This window comes from Corapipo altera, unplaced genomic scaffold (genome assembly GCF_003945725.1).
Source record: "Corapipo altera isolate COAL_440 unplaced genomic scaffold, ASM394572v1 75, whole genome shotgun sequence".
In the NCBI taxonomy this organism is placed as follows: domain Eukaryota; kingdom Metazoa; phylum Chordata; class Aves; order Passeriformes; family Pipridae; genus Corapipo; species Corapipo altera.
This window is the reverse complement of record NW_020884887.1, coordinates 9,204,259-9,218,891: the sequence shown is the minus strand read 5'-3', so window position 1 is coordinate 9,218,891 and position 14,633 is coordinate 9,204,259. Positions and strand designations below refer to the sequence as shown.

The window sequence follows — 14,633 nt, the reverse complement described above, 5'->3', positions numbered from 1 at the left end:
ACATGGCTGAGTTTAATGTAGTAATAGATCAGTGTTCTTTCTTTCAGGCAGTGATGCTACTTAAGTAGAACATTCATTATATCATGATAACAGAGATCCTCGAAAAGCTAAATAATTGAAGGCAGGTGCTGTAAAAGCAGTGAATACACAATACAGTTTCAAAGGCTTCTACTGTAGAAAGCCACCTAATTGTATTCTGCTGCAATTAATAATCATCTTAATGGTTTTGCATATTTATGACAAGATAAAAATAAATAAGACAATACACAGGCTAGGATAAAATTTGGGTTCATAAACTTTTATTGCTGAAAAGTAATTAAGCATGCCTCTAATCACAGCATCATTTTTCATTGTGGATAGGTTTGGGTAGAATGAGAAAGTCTGGAAAAAGAAAATGTGACTATTCAGTAATTTACTTTGCATAAGAGATCTCATATCACAGATATTAAAAATGAAGAATATGCTTGCTTCTCATTTGCCTGCCCATTGCCTCTTTTGACCTGGAATACCCTGAGTATGTGGAGGGACGTGGGCTCTCCTCCTTCTCCTGTGAGATGGCTGGTGAAGTTTTTGGCTGCAGTCTTTTAGTCTGTATGGAACAGGTGGTCCCAATGAAAGATTAGAAAAGCTTCTCCTGGCCTTTAAACAAATACTAATAATATCTGAGGTTTTGAGATTAAAATTTGTCTCAAGGGCACGCAAATATAAATTCAGCATAAGACCACAGGGAGTATTGCCTAAAGTTTTGGCCCAAGTGGAATTATTATCTGCTTACATCCATGCAACTAGAGATGAACTTGACTGATTGAAGTTTCTCTTCAATCTGCACAGTAACCACTTACTCTCATTACGAATCTTTTTCCTCTTTACAGCCCTGTGCATTAGAAAATGTTCCTGCTTTGTTTTGACTTGACCTTTCATAGTCACTAAAAATCAATAAACTTTAATGCATTTATTAAATAAGGAGGATTCTAGGGATTAACATGCAAGGTTCACTGCTGTAGCAAGAGGAGAAGGTAAGGAGTGGAATATTACTGCACAGCCAAAACAGGCTGCTGTGGTTGCTACTTTCCTCCAGAACTGCATGTAATGACAGTTTTTCTTTAAGATTAATAAATAAATGAGTTCAGTAAAAGCTCAAGGTGTGTGGTGAATAACTTCAGCAGGAGAAGTAAGGTGACTTTTATCTGCCTTGTTGGCACTCAGAGAGAAGTTCCTAAATTACTAAACTGATTAGCTGTGGGGATATTGGTGGCTGTATCTACGGCTTCAGTTGTGAAGATGGAAGTAACTTGGATTCCTGAAGGTTTATTGACTGTAGAAATGTATTTTGTTTGACCAAGCTGACTCAAAAGATTTTAGCATAAGCAGAGCTCTCTCACCCATCTTTTGCAACCCTGAGTTGCCTATCCACTAATTCCGTGCTGCAGTCCTTGTTTCTGAGAAAAAACCTGACATTTGTGACCTGATTTTTTTAAGTAATAAGATTTATGCAACTTTTGTGCTCAATTTAGTGTTTCATAGGATGTATATTATATTATTCTTTATTGTGCTGTCAGAGGCGTGTGTGCATATGATGAGCATTTTTAGGTCCTTTAAAGGAGGAGTAAGAAGAAACTGAGCTTGTTCTTACTATGTTCAAGTCTCTAGCCACAAATATACACCTGTTAGCTCATAACCTTTGAGTGGCCAGTGTAAATGCTGTTGATTTCAGCAGGTTGGCTGAGTTCAGTGCACCTGATACACCAACTGACTTAAAAGTACACCTACCTTACCTACCTTAACTAATGATTTTGAACAGAAATTTAAGGTAGGCTTTTTTTTTTTTTAAGCATTCTATCAACCTACTCCATTTGAACTAAGGAACGTGGATGTTCTGGCACATCTTTTCTCTAAGTGTCTGTCAAGAGGCTTTTTACGCCTCTTATTTATGTGTGCTAATAAGGAAAGCATTGTCCTTGCATGTTTGAAGCCAGTAATTTTCTTACTGACACTTTATAATGCATCATTGAAAAAATTACAGGCTGATCCCCCACCCCTGACAGCACAAAAAGAAACGCTCAAGCCCAAAATCTGGGAATGACAAGCTACTTATGGCATGGCCTCCTACAACATGTTAAAACAAGAGTACATATATGAGGAGCTTTCTTTCAGTGCATGACAGCTCTCACACAATGGTATCTTGATGTCTCAACACGCATTCGGATCTCAGCATATTAAGAATGATTTGGAAGGAAGCAGTGTCAAAACACATGGATCAAATTTTTGTGTTTTGAAATTTAATTATTCCCCTATACAGGAAACAATGCTTTGTGTAGATTTAAAAAAAAATAAATCCTATCACCAGAAGTAAGAACATAAATAAATTCTTATACGAAACAAATCAGAAGTGGAATTTCATAGCATTTTTGCTTTCTTGGGACATAATCATGTCTAATCTGCAATAACAGAAGAGCGATAGATATGCACACAGAGGTAGTTAGATGATCAGTAATTGATTGTTTTCTTCTCAAAGAACAAACTTCTTGTATTCCAAAATGTGAGAGTGCTTTCCTTTTATGTGTCAGCATTGATTGTACATAAAACATGTGATAGAGGGTGTCTGGAAATGGTAATTAAAATCGTAGGGTTTCAGAAGCGAGCATTGATTATATTTCAGGGCCATACCTTTCAGCTAAAAGTTAAAGAGTAAACAACAGTAATTCAGCTAGAATGCTCTGAGGCATCAGGACAAGGAGCAGACTTGAAATGACAATTCAAGTCCTACCTTTGCAATTGTTCTCGTCAAAAGTAGAACATCGCAGGTTGATTACATTTAAGAGAGGGACTTAAAAGTTGCTAGTGAAGTTGGAAAGGAGGAAACCATTTAAGTGATTAAAGCCCTTAATTAAGTACTTATTGCTTCCCGTGAAACATGGCTTAGGTGTCTGGAGGGAATCCTCAGGTGCTGGCCTTGTCTGGTAGGCAGGGAGAGGAGACTGGGAGGGGATATGCTGCTCAAATGACAATAGTTGGCCTCTGATGTTATTCAGGTGACGTATATCAAATATATTTTTGAGAGCTTGAAATTATGTGGCTCAGCCAGCCACAAAACCCACTGGTGTAGGTCAACAGGACCTCAGTAGAATTATGCCAATTTACATCATGTCAGAAAGTAGCAGTAATTTGGATTACTTCAGCTGCACACTGCTAGAAGCAACACAGATTGTTCCAAAGAGGTCTTATGTTTTGTTGCTAATAGATTATATTTAATTAAATAAAAATACGTGTTAGCATTGCCTTATGCACTTGTATAGAAGGTAAAAAATAAATTGTCCTTGTGAGATGAACCGGTACTTTTATTGTGAGACTTAAAGGAAAGTGACAAACGTGTAAGTAGGTAAAAATTGAGAGTTCAAGTGTTTTTCAGGAAGCACTTATGTGATTTAACTGCTGGTGGTGTTTGTTTCTGGGCACGGCACTTTGCTGCCTAAACCACAACATGCTGCCAGAAAATCCCAGAGTGTGTTTTGGCTTTCAGAAACATACAGGCAAAAATAATGTCAGATTGTTAATCTTGAATCATTGGATACCTGCCCTGAAAAGTTTGCATCAATAATTTAGAATCTCAAATGCAGTCATATCTAATTCCTAGCCTACTGCAGGCAAGTTCTGTTTTTGCAGAAAAGTGTACAAAGCAACTGAATTTGCACCACAAATGAAAATACTAACTGCCTTTGGAAGTGAGGTTATTAATAGTCCTTAAATTTATGTTTTGGCTGCTGTTAATCCCTGCCTTGCCCAGGAAGAATGGACATTAAACTATCTCACATCCATAAAAATGGTTAGATTAGCATTATGCGCAGCATTAGATGATCAGAGAGGAATAACAGGCTCTGGAGGGCTCATTTCCTCTTCATCCATTTCTGCTTGTCCAACAGTGACACTTGCATTATTTGGAATGACCTTGACTGTGAGGTGTTTTTAAGTGCTGAGAGTTTGCTGCAGAAAAGCTAAATCAGCCCAGTTAATATTCCTGTAGCAACAAAAATGAGCATGGGGGACAATGTGGTACTTGAGGTATTTTGACCCGATTGCTCACAAACTGTGTGTTTGATCACCAGTCTTCTTCACTAGAAGACTGTCATGCCTGGAAATGGAGTGTGATGCCTTTAATGCAGTTATACGCCCTTCCTGTAATAGCAGCTACATGAGGAAAAAGTGTTTATCACCTCCACATTTGCATCAAGAAGGCAAATTCCTGTTCTGTAAAACTTGGTGACTGTGAGCAAGCTTCTCAAAACCTGTCTTGCTGCAGTCAGGGTTTTATTTATTACTAGAGAAACTCTAACATCTCAAATGCAACTGCTATGTTTCATTATTAAACAGCAGAGTTTTCAGCTTGAGTTTTAAACCTGGTGCTTTTAAGCCTGCAACTTCTCATCTGAAGGACATAGTGAGAAGGGCTTCCTGCTTTCTGAATTAGTATTTAATGTGTGGGAAGTGTACATCCCAATTGAAGTTTGTCTTCAGAAGATTCTAATTAGGACAGAATGATTTGATTTTTCAGAGGATACCTTTTGGGTCTCCTGAAATAACAAGACAGCCACAAGGGTGATGCAGAGCAAGTATCACAGGTTACTGTCATCTTTGCAACTGTCAGAAGTGTTTTGGTGGAAAGCAAACCCATGCGTTTGAATAAATAAATATTTTTTACTTAATTTATGGTTTTCATGCCGAAAAAAGCTGTCAAGTTTGAGGTATAATGACTGACTTTTTTTTTTTTTTGTTTGCAGTGGCATGAAAATTTTCAGGAAAACTGAGTGATGTTTTAAGCAACTTCCCTGCAGGATGCTGAGCCACTTAGGTATTATTTTCCATATAACTTTATACAACAAAGCAGGAGTGAGGAGGCAGGAGAGCAAAGTGTAAAGTGGCCTCTCGGGGGGTAATGATATGGTATGCATTGCACAGAAAAGCAGGCATGTGTTTGAAATCACTGCAGTTAGTCTAGGATGTGTGAATAAAGACAAGAATTACCCTATATCTGGTTTTCTGTCACAGCTGAAAGGCTGTTGTGTTTGCTCACAGGTGGTGTTTTATTGGCTAACTAAGCTTTTCTGGTCCTGAATTCTGGGTGCAGAGGGGAGACCTTACAATTGATGGTTAAATTTCAGAGGGAGCTCCTCTACAGTCTGTGGAGAAGGACGAGCTCTCAGCTGTAAAGGCTGGTGCTTAGTTTGGTGAAGTAATGACCAAGGCTGAAACACATTTCTGTCAGAAAAGTCTGGACAGACTTACACAGGCAACAGTTTTGTCTTTAATCTCCTTTCCAATAAGAAAATCAGCCTGTTGTCCAATCCCAAAGTGTTCAAGGCCAAGCTGGATGGAGCTCTGAGCAGCCTGGTCTAGTGAAAGGATTCTCTGCCCATGGTAGGTGGTTTGTAACCAGATGATCTTTATGGTCCCTACTAACCCAGACCATTCCAGGGTTCATATGATTCTGTGTTTCTGGATTGTGGAAGGACCCATTTTTGCAGTCTGAGATTCGGATACCAACAGAAAAGGAACTGCTAGGATTATACAGGAAACCTTGGGCCACAGGGACTGGGGAAAAAACCACCATCTAAAAGACCAGACAAGATCCATTGTCCTGATCTCCCCCAGCAGGATGTAGAGAGACTTTGCATGATGCTATCATATATCCCATTGTTTTCTCCCTCCCTGTGTAAATCCTTCTTTGGGGTAAAGCTGATCACACTTCCCCAATATAACCCTGCTTACTGGAAATATCAAATCTTTTCCCCCCAAGTGTAAATACTGTATCCGAAAAATGTTAATCCATTTTTCCCCTTATGTCACCCCTGTTACTGGAAATGCTAATAGATTGTGGAATCCCCTATTTGACATAACCCTGCCTCCTTATTAGCATGTTAAGCTCCTCAGACCCTTAAATAGCGGTTTGTGTGTTCAATAAATGTATTCCAGTTTTTGCCCCCATAGCTGGGATCGTGATAGCTTTATTAGAGTGTTACTTCTTCCTATTTTCCTGATTAACATTTGGAGGCACCTTGAACCTTCTTATCCCACCAGCTGTGCACCAACCAACAAGAGAGATTCCTGGTAACTCAGGTCTTGAATCAGCGATGTAACCACATATGGGAAACAATGCTTCACAACCTAGAGCTGTCGAGAGATACAGGTCTCCGGGCTTGTGCTGTGTGGCCACAGTGCTGTAAGTGGGGTCCTCCACGTGGCACTGGGCTCTGGCTTCCTTTCCAGTTAAGTTTGTAAAAGCGAGGAAGGATTTCAAAGCGAAGCAGCAGATGTGAGCCTTTGCCCTTGTGAATTCGTTGTTGCTCCCTGGCACCGAGATCCTCTGTGTCAGAAGAGGGGAATTTAGTGCAAGCTGTAGTAGGTAAAAACAGAGGCTTTTTGTTTCTGTCTGAAGTCACCTCGTGGAGCTTTCGGGCTGGTATGTTGGCAGCTGAGCAAAAGGCTGTTTATTCTACAGGATTCTCTGCACAGTTTGGAACGGCTTCCAAATGCAAATGAACGGCTTGTTCCCCAAAAAGCGTGTCAGAAACTTTTATTGCATCTCTCAGCCATTGCTTTTGCTTTTATGGGTCAGCTTTGAGGAGCCAGTGTGGTTAGAGCATTGTGTGTAATCTCCAGACAAATTTTGCAGCTTTGCCAGTGGAATGCATATTTTGCTTATAAAGTTTTAAATTATTATCTGTATACTTGTGAAGACCTTTATTTAGCTAAGTCACTTGTCTGGTCTTGAAAGTGGTAGAAGAGAATCCTCCTCCTTTCCCTTCTTGATTTCTTTATGTCCTCCAAATTGACATAAATAATGTCCCTTCTCCTTGGTCTCCCAAAAATGTAGGTCGCATTTCAGTGAGAACTCTAAAATCTCAGGTAATCTGTTCCTCTCATATTTCGCTTTGCAAAACAATTTCACGTAATTGCAGTCTGTCTGTGGGATTTGTTGATGCTTGTAGGATGAAGTGCCTGCAATTCCTTCTGCTTCTCCTCCCCTGGAAATCCCTTGCACGCTGTCTTTGTGTGCCACGTATCAGCTGTAGCAGATACTCTCTCCCTCTTGGTGTTGGTAGCTCTCTTCAGCAGCCTGCTACTGCTCACTGCTTAAAGCTTTAAAATGATGAAAGAGGAGGATGAGAAGTAACAAACTGCTCTAACATTCCTTGCAGGGATGGAGGCACTCAAGTCAGGTGTGTTGTGGGGCACATGCTCTGGAAGATGTAATTGTGTTATTGCTGCTGCTTAGGTAGAGCTGCAGGGAACCTGATGCAGAAATGAAGTTCCTTCTTTGCACTGGCCCCTTTTGATATCCTGTTCCCCAAGATCTGCATCTTCCAAAGTCTCAAGCTTCCATTGCTTTTCAAGTATTCCTCAGCTTTGAGGGGAGGAAGGGGATGATCAGGGTTGTAAGACAGAACTGCCTGAATTTTCACACTTACACAAAACATTTTTTCTGTTTGGCTGTTAAGTCCCTTGTTTTATGAAAATGGTTTTTCCTTGTAGTTTCCCTTTTCCTCTGGAAGATGAAACTGCAGATTAAGTAATGTCACCCATGGGTGCTCTTGTGATGGTTATTGGCTTCCTTTGAAATACTGAATTGTTCTCTGTTCCACAAACTGTAACGCTGGCAAACAGGGATGTGTGGATATAGATTTTTTACAATGGTATCTATTCAACCACTCTTTGAAATATTATTTTTTTTATTTTTTTAAATTCCTTACACGGCCTTAAGACAAATGGTGAAATCTTTTCAGTGTGAAAAAGACCGTGAACAAAGAGATGTTATTTGAAAACAGCAAAATGTGAAGTGACTCTTCTGCTAAACTTCCTCAAAGCAGCTTTGTGACATAGGTCAGGTCTGCTATTTCTTTTCAGCCACGAATATCCATCTGGGATCAGAAGCAACATGTTAGCTTCATATATGTAGCTTGAAGTCAGAATGTTAATTTTAAATTTAAAATCACTTTTAGTGTTTAATTTATGAATGTCTTTATTAGCTCAGTAAATGGAACCTTCAAGAGCAAAACAAATTGCTGCTGTGGCATCATAAAAGAACTTATTTCTAACTTGGTTAAAAGGAATTTCTGTGAAAATAACCTGCAAGAAAAAAAAAAGTTACATGGATGTTTCAGTAATTCACAGTGAATATGAATATGAAAACTGTGCTTGTCTAGTAGCATAGGTTTCATTTTGTAGGAAAAGAAAATTGCAGATATTTTATGACAGAAATATGAATGTCAAGGAGAAAGAATTAATAAAATGGACTAGAAGGAATTCTTCATTTCAGGAGTTGCTCTTTTCAAAGACATTTTTTTGTTCAGTTATGTTCTGCTGCTTTACCCTTTTCAAAGTGCCTGTGTGAGCATTTGGGCTTTAACTCCTGGAGAAGATTAACAACTCTTCTGCATAAAAAAATGCATCTGACTTATGGGGGTTTCTCATGGTAATGGTTCCTTCTACCAAACAAGCTCTTGACATGTTTTTCTCTCATGGGATAAATAATTCCCACAGGTTAAATATGACTGTTTGGACAATTGTTTTTGCCCTAATTCAACAGTTGACTTAAACTTGAAAATTCTTTCATTCTGCTCCATTTACTTTTGGCTCAGGTATGGACTTTCTGTTATGCAGTTGTAAATTAGCACATTGCATCATATTTCCAGATAAAAGTTTAATGAAAATTTTATGTCTGTGTGGTTTTCCAACAGAGAAAAATTGGATTGCTGTGAGATAGTTCAGGGGAAAACAGAATATTTTATGGAATCTGGGGTAACAACTTACTTTTAAATATCTTAAAAAAGGCAGTTAGGAGAAAAAAATATTGAATTGTGTACTTAATGAAAATATTACTTTTGAATTAAGCCATTTACTCTAGGATTCCATGGTCTAAATCTGTGTATCACACATGCAGTATTTTATTGTCCCCAAAAATTATGGGTGAGGGGAAAAAATAAAAGATCTGTTTTACTCGACCCTGGCTAAAAGAATGTGTGTATGATCCCCAGCCTGCCCTTTGGAAGGCTTTGTATTAATGGGGGCTTGAGGAAGAAAGTAATCAGTGGCTTAACCTTGAAAAAAACCCCACTTGCCCTGAAAGAAAACTCAGTAGATGCTATCGGGCCACATCCCACTTAGAGCCTCTCCAGATGTTTGTGGAAATGTAAGTGGATTTGAGTGTCCTTAAGAAACAGTGTGGTTGATGAAATCAGCCAGATTCAGGGATGGGCATGCATCTTTCTGCAGCCCATTAATACACAGATTTCTTCCCTCCTTTTCTCACTCTCATTAAAACTTCTGAAATTAGTGGGAAGAAGGTGGCAGCTTTTGTTTGAACTTCATTCCTTCGATGCTGCATACGAACAGTTCTAAATGTACCATATTTCAACAGTGCAGTGTACAGGTTGGTCAACAGGGATTCTGAACTTGACAGAAACAAATGTGAATTATTTTTTTTTTTCCTTGAATGTTGCAGTTTTGTTTCTGCCGATGTGGGCTCTGTCATACCAATTGCTGTGGAGTAAATTATTACTAAATGTTAGGTGGTAGTGGTGATTATTTCAAAGATAAGGTAATCTAGAAGAGACAGCTTGCACAGGAAAAGCAGTCAGTCATATTAACAAAACTGGCAATAACTGCCACAAAACATCATCATCATTTTATACTGCTTTTGGTCATGCTGTTGAGCTAGATGAACTATGTCCTTGTTTGTGTTTCAGAGAAGAAATCTGAAATACAGTCACTTCAGGGAAAATGCAAGTGCCTTGATTTATTGATGTTATTTTATCAATTTTGCACAGGTTTTGCAGGGAGGAGGGAAGGAAGGAAGATTAGCAATTTCAGGTGAAGATGGGCAGAAATGGTCACAAATGCCTGTCACACCCAAAAGCAGTAATCAAATTACTGCTGCGAAGCAAAATGATATAATTGATTATGAAACCTGAAATCAGTGCCTAGAGCACTAGGAAAGCTGGCAGTGTGAGCCAGTGTGTTTAAAAAGGAGAGGGGGTGCAAATGTATTAATATGCTCTTAAGGAGAAGGAATCTTCTGTAGGAGGACACAGTGTCAGTAATTTATGGGCAGGAACAAAATGCTACATCAGTGATTTATGGTGTCAGGCAGGGCTAATAACGTGATTAGAGTTCAGAGTTTAATTTACTTCCCTCTTTAAAAGACAAGAATTATCTACTGTAAAGACTCATATGAGTTGTTTCAAATGGTGTGTGAAGACCCTTCTGGGTTAAAGTGGATGAACAGTTTTAAAGGAGAGAGACAATGGGCATTGCATGTTCCTGTTTCTTAGACCTGTGGTATTCATGAACAAGTCTTTTTTTCTTTTTTGTTCTTTTTTTTTTCCGTTTTTTTTTTCCATTTTTCTCTTTTTCCTTGTTTTTCTTTTTGTGTTTTTGTTTGTTTGATTTTGTTTTTCTTAAAGGAAGAAACTATGTAACAGAAGTACTAGGAAACTAGGTGACTTCTATTTCCAGTACTCTCAATCTGTCACCAGCTCTCCTTTTTACATGCAACTCCATATAGCAAAATCAGAATTTGTGTGGGACAAGAGGACTTTTCTTTTAGAACATTAGCAGGATGGGAGACTTTGTAATGCTGTTGCTGGTGTAGTTTCTAGTTGCATTTGTATGTTAGAGAGCATCCCTCTCATTTCAGCTGAGACTGGTTTGAGTTGAATATCATTAGTTAAGATACCAGTTACTGACAAAACTGATTCAAGAGTCAGTAGGCATTTGCTCCTAGGCCTTTTTTCTTATATCTCTTAGTTCACATGCCTCTGCAGTCTCTGAAGTAATTGATATTAACACAATACTTTATCAACATCTATCAATATGTGAAACCAAACTCAGCAAAACCGAGAGGAGAACAAATCATAAAGTTCATGAAAGACAGGTGAGACTGTGATTAGCAACTGAAGATGCCAAATAAGGTGCAAGCCATGGTTCTGCTGCTGCAGTCCCTTATGTGGGGACAAGGGTGCTGGCCACTGTGCATGGAGTGGCAGTGACTTGCAGTTCCACCTCTCAGGGCAGAGCAAACAGGAGCAGGTCTGGTTCTGTCTGGGCTGGCACCAGCAAATGCCTTTGGGGACTGAGAGGAGGCAGAATATGGGCTGGTGGCAGGAAGTTTAGGAGGTTCTGACTGAATAACCTCCCTGGGAGCTTCTGACTGCCACAAAGGGGAGTCCCTGTAGGCCTGTGGTTGGCTCACTGTGACTGGCACTGACACCCATCTCCTGGTACCTGACCTGACACAGCTGATGTGTCTCATCACCTGCATTGAAAAATAAAATACTTGAGAATTTAGGATGAAAATTTGGTCAGTTAAGGATATTTATTTTTTTTTTCCCCTAACCTATGAGAACTCTTCTGTTGGCACAGATTTGAAGTCATTTGACTATCTTAGTGTGAATAAGAAGAAAAAGAAGTGCTTGATTCTCAGTATCAAATGACTTACTTTCTTCTGGAGGATACTAAAACCAGAACTGCCTGTTGTTGTGACTGTCTTGGTGTCCTCTGTGTTAATGTGAGTGATATTTGCATAGTTCGTCACAATGGTGAAAGTATTGCTTGCATGAACAACCCAGGAGTTAGACACAACATCATTACCCTAATTTATGGATGAGAAATGAAGCCCAGAGAACACTCTAGTTTTCAGGGTTGAGGGAGCCAGAGGCTTCAGGGGAAGGGAACTAATCACCCCAGAAGCAAGGCTAGTATAGGTAAAAAATGAGTTGTCTTATTGCTTCCTTCATTAGGAAATCTGTTTGCGGTCCCAAGCCCCGGTGACTCTAGACATTTGCCACCCAATTCTTTAAATCTGCTTTTTGAACACAGTTTCTCTTCCCTGTTTGCCCTGCAGAGCTGCTGCTTTGCTATCTTGAGCATCCTCCTCTTTCTCAGTTTTCAATTAATCTTTCCCTGCTCATCTCAGTCTGTTCCTCTGGCTGGCGCAGAGCTCTCCCGACAGCTCTCATCTGTGGGAGGGAAATGTGATTTAATGGAGAGGAAAGAGGAGCTGAGTGCTTATGCCTGTGAGCGATATTTGAGCTGTAGGTTTATTGCCATACACACCTCACCTTGCTTAAAGTCTGCTCCAGTACCTCCGGAGATCTCTTCCATCCCTTGCAGCTTTCTTCAAACTTTTCTGGACAAACTTCTTGGCTGCTTCGACTGCTACAGGTAAAACTTCAGGCAGATGCAGTGCTCTTGCTCTGACCTTCAGTATTGCTCCCACAGTTTATATGAAATACCATACAAACCTCAATGCAATTTTCCATGGCTGCTGAAGTCACTGTAGGCAAAGTGTCACATTAATGGAGGAGCCACGGGGGATTCTGATTGTGCTGTTGCTTCTGATTGTCACACTGGCTTAAAGATAAGTTATGCTTGGGGTAGTCTGGCCAAATCTCCCTGTGCATTTCACTTGGGTATAAAATAATCCACACCTAGATGCTTTTCTATTATCAAAATGCTTTAGGTGAGTTTGGACTTAAAGGCTTTCTGTGTGAGATTGGTCCAGGAGAGTAATTTGTGAGGCAGGAACCTTACTGGGAGCAGGAGGGAGAATTGAGGCTGTAGAGGGATGGGATTTTAGAATATAGGGGGAACTGAGGTGGGAACTGGATATTGGGCAGGAAATCCTTGCTGTGAGTTTGGGAGGGAAGGTAATTCAAGAATGGGTTTGTATGGAAATTGAAGTACTGGTTGGGTGTCTGGTGAGAACAGTGGGTATTGGTGGGCTGGACATCCGCTGGCAAATGGAGAGGTGGAACCCTCATATTATAGCAAGGAAATGGTTGGGCTTTGTGTGAAGGGGGAAAAAAAAAGAAACTAAAATGATTCTTCTGGTCTAAATGCTTGGTTTGAACACAGCCAGAGTGATTGCAACTTTCAAAGAGCATTTTTCCCAAGACGAAGTTTCAACTGGCATAAAAGCTAGCATTTGACATCTTTTTCATATAATGATTACATTAACAAAAGCGGACCTCGCTGTTGGCTGCTTTTGTAAAACAACTCCAGCGCAGTTCTTCATTCTCTTAACTCCTGTGTGTGTGACTTGAAGTCAGCTCAAAACTCCTGCTGGAATGCAAGCAGGTCAGCTCCTCTGACGCAGTTAGAGTGTTAGAAAGTGCTCCACATGGCTTGACAAAGGCTCTTTGCAATTGTTCATTTCTGTTGCAGCAGGAAGTTTTAATACACTGATGTTTGCTGCACTGCCGCATTTAATGTTCTTATCCCACAGTCACTGAGAGAAATATCACACTCGGCTCTGGCTGCTTAGGCATCTGGCCTGAGGTGCTGCTGTATGGTGTGTAAAGCCCACAGTTATTAGGAATTCCTTCATGATTAATGATCTTTTAATTGTTGTTGCAAATACCAGCTTCAGCTGCTTGAGGGTTAAATATTCTTACAGCGGTGAGAATGGACCTCGCTGTCCAGAAGGTGCTGGTCAGAGTCTGTGTGCTGAATTGTCCCAATGTTTCTGGTGTCCTGATGTAAGGACGGCTTTCCTCAGACCGCTGTTTGATTTCAAAGTTGTGTTAGGATTCTAATTTTTTCTAAAGTGACTAAACAGAGACTTATCTGTGCTCTCCATTTTCCTCATGGGATGCACCCACAGAGAGTTAAACCTCACACCTTTGCAGGAAGTCTCTATCACCTCTTAAGGCTAAAATTCCCAACTTACAGCATCTGATGGAAAGCCTGTTAAAAACAAACGTCTAGGGAGTGTGTGTGTAGTTTAAATAGCCATCCTGATTTCTTCAGTCTCTTAGAAGAGTGCAAAGGGTAGGGCAGAACTGTATAGAGAAGGAGCTAATCTGTATTTTAAGCCATTCCACCGACACAGCCTGTTGGGGTGTGTAAGTGGGAGGAGATTTCTAAATAGGAAGCTTGTGGTGTGAGGAATCCTAGGAGCCATGAGGATTGTGTAAATGTTTTCTCTTTAAAGCAAAAATAGTCTGCTTTCTCTACTGAGAAAAATCACTTTGCTTATGAGAGAGCACAGTTTATCAACTGTGATGACTGGCGATGAAGCAAAGGGAATAGACTGTCATTTTGTAGACTAAAAAAAACCCAAAGGAGCATTTCTGTACTGTTTTGATTTATTTTTATAATCATGTTATCTTTATCTTATTGCCATCATTCAGACACAGCTGACTAGAGGTGTAGGGAAGCACAAAAAGTTTGAACAGAGCACATAAATAGGAGAATGAACATTTGTTTCATTAGTGTGAGCGTAGTCTGGATAGGTGAGAAAAAGGAATGTGAGATAAGTGCTAGACATCAGCTTCATTATAATTTACATTTTATTAATAAATATTCTTGGAAATGGCATTTTCCTTAGCACCTTATTGTAAACTGCTGCTGAGGCTATGGAGGTCGTATTTCCTCAGTATAAATCAGTGTAGCTGAATTAGAAGCATGATGATTTTTCACTAGCCTTGGAAGCTGCTCCAGTTGTACAAGGAAAAGTTATCTCTCTTTGTCAGACTGAATTGCAGAACTGGGCCTTGCTCCATTCTGCATATCACTGTGGCAGATAACAGGCCTTTAATTTAGCGGGAAAAGGCATATGAATTTCCACAGCTCCAAAT

At 39.8% G+C, this 14,633-nt stretch overlaps 1 protein-coding gene across 5 annotated transcripts in view; it reads left to right on the top strand.

The window, feature by feature from the left end:
* SGCD (sarcoglycan delta) overlaps positions 1 to 14,633 on the top strand; it is a 322,382-nt gene that overhangs the window by 51,229 nt on the left and 256,520 nt on the right. The window contains exon 1 of one of the 5 annotated variants that reach the window (XM_027643295.1): positions 4,801 to 4,846. The exons of the other annotated variants lie outside the window; for them this stretch is intronic. The gene's annotated coding sequence lies outside the window, so the exon portion shown is untranslated. Of the gene's footprint in view, positions 1 to 4,800; positions 4,847 to 14,633 lie in introns of those variants that run through there. 5 annotated transcript variants of the gene reach the window in all.